The sequence below is a fragment of the Vicia villosa genome, linkage group LG6 (assembly GCF_029867415.1).
Source record: "Vicia villosa cultivar HV-30 ecotype Madison, WI linkage group LG6, Vvil1.0, whole genome shotgun sequence".
Classification (NCBI taxonomy): domain Eukaryota; kingdom Viridiplantae; phylum Streptophyta; class Magnoliopsida; order Fabales; family Fabaceae; genus Vicia; species Vicia villosa.
Genome location: NC_081185.1, coordinates 73,811,951 through 73,823,459, shown reverse-complemented (window position 1 = coordinate 73,823,459; position 11,509 = coordinate 73,811,951). Strand labels below are relative to the sequence as shown.

The following is an 11,509-nucleotide window of genomic DNA, read 5'->3' as shown; positions in this document are numbered from 1 at the left end:
CGAAGACGGTTTCGTAACTGTCCAAGTAACAGATGGCATCACTAGAAGTTCTTATGAGAAACGTGGCAGTAGATTAGTATAGGACCGTTAAGGTCGAAACTAGTATAAATAGGAGTCTTAATGTTAGGATTCTGTGTGTTCATTTTGTACAAATCACTCACATATTTACTCAAGTATCAAGCGTTAAGAGAAAGAGTTCGCTGAGAAAATGTACGTATGACACCACCATTTTAATACATGTGTATTACCCTTTGCTTTTAAATATTTCCCAGAATTACTGCATTTCGTTTACTTCTTGCCATTTACATTTCTGTATCTTTACTTTAATGTCATTTACTTTCGAATTACTTTCATGTTATTTACTTTCAAAGTCCTTTACATTTCTGCAGTTTAAGATTCTTTACGTTTCAATAGTCCTTTTAATTTTCTATGTTATGTTACTTATCTTTTCGCTGAAGTCACATTTATATATAACAAAGTGATTGTCAAGACTATTTGTTCTTTAATCGAACAACGCTTATTGAAGAAGACAAATAATGAATATGGTTCGAATGAACGTTGATGACAATCTTCTTGACTATGTGTCCTAGGATCAATCTAGTCGATCCTGCGAGTAACCAAATCATATTTATTATAGTTTGGAAGACTAGCGGTTGTTTACCGGAAATCACCGTAAACAATCATACAATCACCACGACCTTCAAACAACATTTATAATAACAATTAGCAACAATTTATAACAACAATTATAACAAACATCAGCAACAACGATTATCACAATAATTACAATAATTATTTCGCAACTCAAACCAACACAACTTATATCAACATTAACTCATACCAACATTAACTTCACAACGACTCAAAATACGACACAACTATGACCATGCATGTGGTACCCAGGGCTTCAGCCCCCATCGCTAATTGCCAATTAAACCGAGGCATCAAGGCATAAGCCTTCGTCACTTATTTGCCAATCCAGACCGTCGCCAAAAATGCTTATGTATATTAATGCAACAAACACACAAAACAAACAACATCATCGTCACAAAGGCATAAGCCTATTTCGTCGCTATACCAATCAATAGAGGTATACATCGTCATTGAAACATCCTTCAACTTCGCATAAAACAACAATAATTATCACCACAACAACAATTAATTTCATCGAATCAACACGAAAGAATCACAACAAATAATCCATAGAAAAATTCACACACCTTAATCCCACATACAATCATCATATTCCTGGTTATATAATTCGAACCCCACCCTTACCTTGGTAAATATGGACTCTTTCACCATAGCTCTAAGCTTTTCTCCAAAAGAAATTCTTTCTAACATCAACTAGAGACACACCTAAACACCAGTTCGGTAATCAGCTTATCAGACAAAGTTAAAACCCTCAAAATCAAAATCGCTCCGGTCAGAACTTACCTCTATGAGTCAGGAACGTCGTGTCCAAGTACCATAACGATCTAACGGTTGGATTGAGAGATATGCCCGATTTGCCAATGTAACTCTATGCTGAAACTTGCTGCGAAAATTAAGGCTTCCTCCATAATTTTCTTCTTCTCTCAAGTGCTCCTCCCTTCTTTCTCTTCTCTATTCTATTATTCATTTCTCCCCAAAAATGAGTTATGAGACTCCAACTCTAAAACCCTAATTTTCTCCTCTTACTATCTCTTTTCTCTTAGCGGGCTTAACCCATAATCTATCTATTACGTTACTACTACTAAGGCCCAATTAACTATATCTCTCATGCAACCACTACGCCAAACATGCACATAGACAGCGCTTTTTTTGGCTTTAGGCAGCGCTTAAAAGCGCTATCTATGCCCCCGCTGCCGTAGGTAAAGGCAGCGCTTTTTTTCACCTTGAAAACGCTGCTAAAGGCATCCTTAAGTCAGCACTTTTACCTATAAAGCGCTGCTAAAGGCCAACTTTAGACAGCGCTTTTATATCTAAAGCGCTGCTAAAGACCCCCTTTAGACAGCGCTTTTCTGAAACAATTCTTAAGAAAAAGCCTCTTAAAAGCGCTGCTAAAGGACACCTTTAAGTAGCGCTTTCACCACAAGCGCTGCTAAAGTACCACTTTAGCCAGCGCTTTTTTTTTATATGCGCTGTTAAAGGCCCCCTTTAGGCAGCGCTTTTCTGAAATTTTAAATAGCTTTTAGGCAGCACTTCTCTTCTAAAGCGCTGTCTAATGTCCATGAAATTTTTAAATGGGTCTATTTAAAATAGGCTTTCCCCAGGTTTTCACCACATTTTGCACCTGTACAATATACCATTACAAATTTCACCGATAAACAACAAAAAGAAACTCTATTTTTCAGAGCTAAGATGCTAAGAATACATATATACGAATAAACTTTGAATTTTTTATATAAGAATATATTAATAAACAACAACAAAATTACATCCAATTCAATGAAAACAATTGCATTATCCAAAACATTGTTATTTTTTACACAAGTCAAAAGGATGCTAAATATCTACTTTTTCTTCTTGCCAGCTGCTAACCTTTTTACCCTTCAATATCCTGCAATTGCATCAAAATAACCATTATAATCACAAAACAGAATAACAGAAAACCAAAAACAAAATAATATAAAGGTGAAAAACATTCTACATTAGTGTATATAAAACCATTCTACATTTTCCACGAATGTATTTCAAACGGCATACATATCACTTAATAGTCTATGTAGATAAATCAAATATTGCAACATGCACTTGGCTATACTCAAAATTCTCATCAATTATAGTAAAATTTCAGTATACCTATACAACTTTCAACTCAATCATGAATTGACACCATTCCTCCTTAAGTTCATCCAACTTAGATTTTGAGTAAGTAGCACACTTGAAGTCGTCAAAATACTACAAAATAATATAACATGGTATGTTTAAGTTAAAACTATTTAATTATATGAGAAATATGTGTTAAATATTAAAATAACTCTTAAGTTAGAAATCCATACCTTGGACGGAATCTCTATTTGATTCGAAAGAAGAATTTCTTTCATAAACTGCAACATGTAAAAACCGCAATCTACTTCATTACGCTGCCTAGGACACTACACATGGAAAGAAAATATGGATAAGGCCTAAGTTTTATCACGTATATATCATCACTATTTATATGTGTTTGATTTTAAAATAATACAGTTTATGAACATAAACATAATAATTACAGTGAAGAGACGTGCAAGATAATAAGAGTTCTCCTGTCCATTATATTATAGTGTTAACATAAGTCTGTAAAATAGTTTTATAGATAGTGTCTATCATCATCAAATTTATTATGTTTATGCATGTAATATTGAACAAACACATATCAATATCATAATATTTTTTTAATTGTTTAAAGTCATGTGGAGTATTGTGTAATTACCATCACACTAAAATTAACAAGAACATTGAGTGAAAGTAACAAAAGTAAAAGTGTTGGTAATGTTGTATACAAGCATTCTTTGAAATAGGGAATAATCATGTAGGTACTGGATTTGAGAACATTAGTGAACAAATCTACTAATTCATCTTAAAGGACAAGACTCTTGAAGCTTACACATCCTAACTTAATTTGTTTTTTCCGGAATCATTATGCATGAGTGATAGTATAGCTAATTATTAATTCTCTTGGATTAAAGTAGCACTCCCATTTTTTTCCATGTTTAGCCATAGACTCCTCCCATTTTATAACTTAACTACTCATGTGCACGTGTTGTGCTCTTTAAATTTATATTTACGGGCACCATGTGTCATTAAATTATCATTTTATGGAAAATGTGAAAGATGATTAACGAGAGGTAAGGGTAGAATTGACAAAACGTAACCTTAAACTATCAAAATGACAAGTTAAAAGGAACACAATTTTTTTAAAAAAAACCGCAAGTATTAGGGAATGGAGGAAATTTGTCAATCTTTCAACAGTTGGAGTTATAAATTCGTAACTAATATGACTTGATAAAAGCAGCAATAAAGAGATATACAAAGAAGTCTTACAGTTGAGTTGTCTTCTTCTTGATTTTGTCTTCTACTTGGTTTAATAGCACATTTGTCTATATCTCCAGATTCAATATATCGCAGTACATCCTTCTTGGAATAGAATACATATCCACTCACTGGATCAATATATAACTGTTGGATGTGCAATCCGATCATAATTTGTTTAAGCATCAAAACTTTATAAAACTGTAACTATAGCAGATGATACTATAAACCACGCATCATTTGCAACTCACACTATATTAGGTAAATATTCATTTACTTAATTTCTCAATAAAGACCTTTTTTTGGAAGAAAGAGGACAGTAAATCATGAACTTCAGCAAAAATAAAAAGAAATTTCATACCCAATCTTTCCTTATGCCATTTCTGTTCTTCCTAATCTTTGCTTCTTTAATCCATCCAGGGGGTAGATCCTCTTCAGCGGACTTCTCGCCCGCAACCTAGAGTATAGCAAAACTACAAAAATTACATACTTGAAAACAAATTTATGAAGACAACCAGCAACTTCTAATAATAGTTAATGGATTAAATATAAGTTCATCCAACAATCAATATATGAAATCTATCAAATGTTATTTACAAACTTTCTGCTCATTTTTTCCATAAAAATACAGATGCATTAGAATTGCACAAATAGTGCACAACCAAAGTAAACAAAAATCACAAAACAATACTATAAAGAACAGATGCAGCAGATCATATTGTTGGAGGGACAACAGATTGGACAAATAGTGTTGGCACTAAGTTTTACTCCTACTGGGATTCCAATAACACATTCAAACAAAATGATGTTCTTGGTGAGTAGGTCTATTTGGAAATTGAATAAACTCTCATGTTAACTAATTTGATTCAATGAAATAGTGTCTTATTATTGTTTCTTGCTGCTGCTGCTATTCCAGTTTCCAACTTCAGTGTGGGTGGCCACAGTGTTGCTCAAATTAATAAGCCAGACATTGAAAATTGCAATGTGAATTCAATTACAAATTCCATAACATCAACACCAGCAAGATTTTCCCTTAACAGAACCGGTGATTTCTATTTTACAGATGGCTCCGCGAGAGAGATTAGCAAGAAGTTTGAAGTAATATGTAATTGTTGTTGTTGTGTAATAAAATTAATAAGGTTGATTGGTTGGTGCTTAAAATGAATGCAAGAAACAAAATTTGTTTTGTATGGTTAGTATAAAAAAATTGGACTAGTATTATAGGTCTTGTAGATTATTACAGACTAGTTTTATGGTTATTCTCTATCAGTGTCAATTTTGTTTACCTATGGTGGTTTAGCTTCTTGGTTTGCAAAGTTCTTCTAAGTCTGTTTTGATATAACATCTGATGCTCTAAGCTAGCTAGAGTTGGAAAATGTATGCATTTTGTTCAACAATTCACAGGTTGTCCTAGTACTAGTCTGTCGTCGTCTGCAAAGCGAAAAGAGGTGCAGCAGAAACAACACTAGTGCTGTTGTGAACAACATCAACCCAACAATGCTAACTGAAACATTACATGAATCGATCGAGGAAGTAATAGAAACCAAAAATCGTTTCCGTGTATCATTTAATGCAGTTAATGGATCACAGAGAAATATAGAGAAACACTAAATAAGCAGTTTATGATATGAACAAGTTTAAACACTAAATAACTACTTATCAAAAGGTAGTTGCAACTTCAATCATTCAACCACACCAGAAAAGCACAAAAAGAAGTGGTTGTGACGTACCTGTGGAATCAAGGATCGAAGAAACGTATCAGCACTATGAAATCAAAAACCGCTCACAATCTCCACCGTGGAATCAAAGAAGAACGAGCAGCACAAGCAGGAGATGATGTCGAGAGGTGGACAGAGTGGCACCAACTTTCTGTTAAACGGATAAATTATTAAATGAAGATTTGAGTCTATAAGTTACATAATCTATACAATCTAGACAAAAGCATATGAAGATTATCAATTATCTCCTTTAGCAGATAGAAAAACAAATATGAGCAAAACCTTAGAATTAAGAAATCAAATCAAATTCAATTCATCAACCGAACAAGTAGAACAAATGACAGGTGGACAGAGTGGAACCAACTATTAAACTAAGAAACAAGAATAGAATCAACACACGATTCTCAGACAAAGAATGAAGACCAACCAACAATCTGTTGTAAGTAGTATTAAACCCTAAAATACATTAATGAGAGAGCTGAGCGAGTAAATGGTAAAAAAATTGAATACCTCTACAGAGAAGATTGAACAAGAAGAATTTTTTTACCTTTGAGAGCTCTTAGGGTTCGTCGGCGAGAGAGGAAACGAAGAAGAAGAAAAGCACGTTGAAATTTGAAGAAGGGAAATCAGTTTGCACAGCGAGTGAGGAAAGGAAGAAGGGAAAAGCTCGTTGAGATTTTAGGGCTTATTAGTGAAAGAGAAGAACAATCAAGTGAATATGGAGATTATTTTCTAATTTCAATTTTAATTATTGTTTTTTAATTTCAATTTTAATTATAGTTTTTTAATTTCAATTCTAATTCTAATTTCTAAATCCCTAGAAGGGCAGGGGTTCGATCCCCGTAGTTGAATCTTTTTAATTTTAAATAAAATAAATTTTCAAGACCCTAGGCCAATGGCAGCGCTTTAAGAATGCTTTTTAGCAGCGCTTTCAGAAGCGCTTTCTAATGTGTGCCTTTTAGCAGCGCTTTTGAGAAGCGCTTTCTAATATGTGGTCTTTAGCAGCGCTTTTTAAAAGTGCTGGGCCTTTTAGTAGCGCTTTAAATAAGCGCTGTCTAAGGTAGGACTTATAGCAGCACTTTTCCAGATTATCATACATATTTTGCGCGTTTTATTTTTTTATTTAACTTTTAGCAGCGCTTTTGGAAATAAGCGCTGTCAAAGATGCGCTGCCTATAATCATTTTTGGCGTAGTGAACTTAATTAACCCAAATAACACAAACACACATACAATTAAATATTTCAAATAATTATTATATCACATAATAACTAAATAAATAAATAATTATTAAAAATACCAAATAGTATAATTACTAATATAATTAATAAAAATATTAATAAAATCGGGATGTTACAACTCTCCCCCACTTAGAATATTTTCGTCCTCGAAAATCTATACGACATCACCATACTTAACAATCCTTCACATCCAATTCTTCGATCAAACAACAACCCGGTCACGGTTTAAATCTAGTACTTATACCATCAATCTTCTAATACGATTGTGACATAATCCTTACTAACTTCCCAACCATTTAAACAATATCTTGAAACAACCTACAACGTAGCAATAGCTACCACTTGCTTACATCTGGTTATACAATCTCACTTCATCATCCTTAGCAACCTATTCAATACCAAACGCATACGCAATTCTTATTTCCATATTCAGGAGTCCTTCGCTACCGAAGCACCAACAACTTACAACCGAATCATAACCGAGGAGTACTACTTCTCCCCCACTTAGTTCCAAACCAACTCCTACAACAAGAAATCAAAAACAACAAGTACCGACAGTGTTGTACACACTTGTCGCGTACTAAGGGATAAACAACAATTAGACAACTCTGGTCGGACGGACCGACCTGCTCTGATACCACTAATGTAACACCCCAAATCTACCTGGTAATTATAATAAAAATCAGAGTATAAATTCCAAACAACATTCATTTGAGGTATCACATATTCGTCATTCAAAAACAATTATGGCTTATTTGCCTTCATATAGATACATAGCACGTAACTTAAAAGGGACAATTAAATCATTATTCAAAAATCACTTTGTTTCAAATTAAATAATTAACTCGCAGCAGAATCAACAAACTTCATAGATATTCAAATCAAGTTGTACCATCAGTGCACGGTAACTTTAAGTTACAATTTAAATCAAAACTAAATAAAATTCAGCACTTAAATTAATAATAAAAACAATCGTTTTATCCCCCCAAGTGCTACGTATCAGAGCAATACACCAACTCGACTAACAGCAATTAAAGACTTCATAAAATCACTTCAAAACTTCCACCGCTATCTTGAGTACCTGTCAGTTTCCCACGGTAAGGGAAACATCATTCAGAAGGTGTGAGATATCGAAAGATATAAACAAAAGTATGATAATTAATATATTAGATCAGATCATACAATCACCACGACCTTCAAACAACATTTATAATAACAATTAGCAACAATTTATAACAACAATTATAACAAACATCAGCAACAACAATTATCACAATAATTACAATAATTATTTTGCAACTCAAACCAACACAACTTATATCAACATTAACTCATACCAACATTAACTTCACAACGACTCAAAATGCGACACAACTATGACCATGCATGTGGTACCCAGGGCTTCAGCCCCCATCGCTAATTGCCAATTAAACCGAGGCATCAAGGCATAAGCCTTCGTCACTTATTTGCCAATCCAGACCGTCGCCAAAAATGCTTATGTATATGAATGCAACAAACACACACAACAAACAACATCATCGTCACAAAGGCATAAGCCTATTTCGTCGCTATACCAATCAACAGAGGTATACATCGTCATTGAAACATCCTTCAATTTCGCATAAAACAACAATAATGATCACCACAACAACAATTAATTTCATCGAATCAACACGAAAGAATCACAACAAATAATCCATAGAAAAATTCACACACCTTAATCCCACATACAATTATCATATTCCTGGTTATATAATTCGAACCCCACCCTTAACTTGGTAAATATGGACTCTTTCACCATAGCTCTAAGCTTTTCTCCAAAAGAAATTCTTTCTAACATCAACTAGAGACACACCTAAACACCAGTTCGGTAATCAGCTTATCAGACGAAGTTAAAACCCTCAAAATCAAAATCGCTCCGGTCAGAACTTACCTCTATGAGTCAGGAACGTCGTGTCCAAGTACCATAACGATCTAACGGTTGGATTGAGAGATATGCCCGATTTGCCAATGTAACTCTATGCTGAAACTTGCTGCGAAAATTAAGGCTTCCTCCATAATTTTCTTCTTCTCTCAAGTGCTCCTCCCTTCTTTCTCTTCTCTATTCTATTATTCATTTCTCCCCAAAAATGAGTTATGAGACTCCAACTCTAAAACCCTAATTTTCTCCTCTTACTATCTCTTTTCTCTTAGCGGGCTTAACCCATAATCTATCTATTACGTTACTACTACTAAGGCCCAATTAACTATATCTCTCATACAACTTAATTAACCCAAATAACACAAACACACATACAATTAAATATTTCAAATAGTTATTATATCACATAATAACTAAATAAATAAATAATTATTAAAAATACCAAATAGTATAATTACTAATATAATTAATAAAAATATTAATAAAATCGGGATGTTACAACTCTCCCCCACTTAGAATATTTTCGTCCTCGAAAATCTATACGACATCACCATACTTAACAATCCTTCACATCCAATTCTTCGATCAAACAACAACCCGGTCACGGTTTAAATCTAGTACTTATACCATCAATCTTCTAATACGATTGCGACATAATCCTTACTAACTTCCCAACCATTTAAACAATATCTTGAAACAACCTACAACGTAGCAATAGCTACCACTTGCTTACATCTGGTTATACAATCTCACTTCATCATCCTTAGCAACCTATTCAACACCAAACGCATACGCAATTCTTATTTCCATATTCAGGAGTCCTTCGCTACCGAAGCACCAACAACTTACAACCGAATCATAACCGAGGAGTACAACTTCTCCCCCACTTAGTTCCAAACCAACTCCTACAACAAGAAATCAAAAACAACAAGTACCGACAGTGTTGTACACACTTGTCGCGTACTAAGGGATAAACAACAATTAGACAACTCTGGTCGGACGGACCGACCTGCTCTGATACCACTAATGTAACACCCCAAATGTACCTGGTAATTATAAAAAAAATCAGAGTATAAATTCCAAACAACATTCATTTGAGGTATCACATATTCGTCATTCAAAAACAATTATGGCTTATTTGCCTTCATATAGATACATAGCACGTAACTTAAAAGGGACAATTAAATCATTATTCAAAAATCACTTTGTTTCAAATTAAATAATTAACTCGCAGCAGAATCAACAAACTTCATAGATATTCAAATCAAGTTGTACCATCAGTGCACGGTAACTTTAAGTTACAATTTAAATCAAAACTAAATAAAATTCAGCACTTAAATTAATAATAAAAACAATCGTTTTATCCCCCCGAGTGCTACGTATCAGAGCAATACACCAACTCGACTAACAGCAATTAAAGACTTCATAAAATCACTTCAAAACTTCCACCGCTATCTTGAGTACCTGTCAGTTTCCCACGGTAAGGGAAACATCATTCAGAAGGGGTGAGATATCGAAAGATATAAACAAAAGTATGATAATTAATATATTAGATCAGATCATACAATCACCACGACCTTCAAACAACATTTATAATAACAATTAGCAACAATTTATAACAACAATTATAACAAACATCAGCAACAACAATTATCACAATAATTACAATAATTATTTTGCAACTCAAACCAACACAACTTATATCAACATTAACTCATACCAACATTAACTTCACAACGACTCAAAATGCGACACAACTATGACCATGCATGTGGTACCCAGGGCTTCAGCCCCCATCGCTAATTGCCAATTAAACCGAGGCATCAAGGCATAAGCCTTCGTCACTTATTTGCCAATCCAGACCGTCGCCAAAAATGCTTATGTATATGAATGCAACAAACACACACAACAAACAACATCATCGTCACAAAGGCATAAGCCTATTTCGTCGCTATACCAATCAATAGAGGTATACATCGTCATTGAAACATCCTTCAATTTCGCATAAAACAACAATAATAATCACCACAACAACAATTAATTTCATCGAATCAACACGAAAGAATCACAACAAATAATCCATAGAAAAATTCACACACCTTAATCCCACATACAATCATCATATTCCTGGTTATATAATTCGAACCCCACCCTTACCTTGGTAAATATGGACTCTTTCACCATAGCTCTAAGCTTTTCTCCAAAAGAAATCCTTTCTAACATCAACTAGAGACACACCTAAATACCAGTTCGGTAATCAGCTTATCAGACGAAGTTAAAACCCTCAAAATCAAAATCGCTCCGGTCAGAACTTACATCTATGAGTCAGGAACGTCGTGTCCAAGTACCATAACGATCTAACGGTTGGATTGAGAGATATGCCCGATTTGCCAATGTAACTCTATGCTGAAACTTGCTGCGAAAATTAAGGCTTCCTCCATAATTTTCTTCTTCTCTCAAGTGCTCCTCCCTTCTTTCTCTTCTCTATTCTATTATTCATTTCTCCCCAAAAATGAGTTATGAGACTCCAACTCTAAAACCCTAATTTTCTCCTCTTACTATCTCTTTTCTCTTAGCGGGCTTAACCCATAATCTATCTATTACGTTACTACTACTAAGGCCTAATTAACTATAT

General features: G+C 34.0%; 1 long non-coding RNA gene across 1 annotated transcript; it reads right to left on the bottom strand.

The window, feature by feature from the left end:
* Positions 1-2,326: 2,326 nt before the first annotated feature.
* On the bottom strand, positions 2,327-6,410 carry LOC131611652 (uncharacterized). Its single transcript, XR_009287072.1, has 7 exons — positions 6,262-6,410; positions 5,727-5,865; positions 4,358-4,453; positions 4,009-4,143; positions 2,985-3,080; positions 2,785-2,883; positions 2,327-2,542 (listed from the first exon to the last, which is right to left on the bottom strand). It is a non-coding gene; the product is annotated as an uncharacterized LOC131611652 (long non-coding RNA).
* Between the last annotated feature and the right edge of the window lie 5,099 nt (positions 6,411-11,509).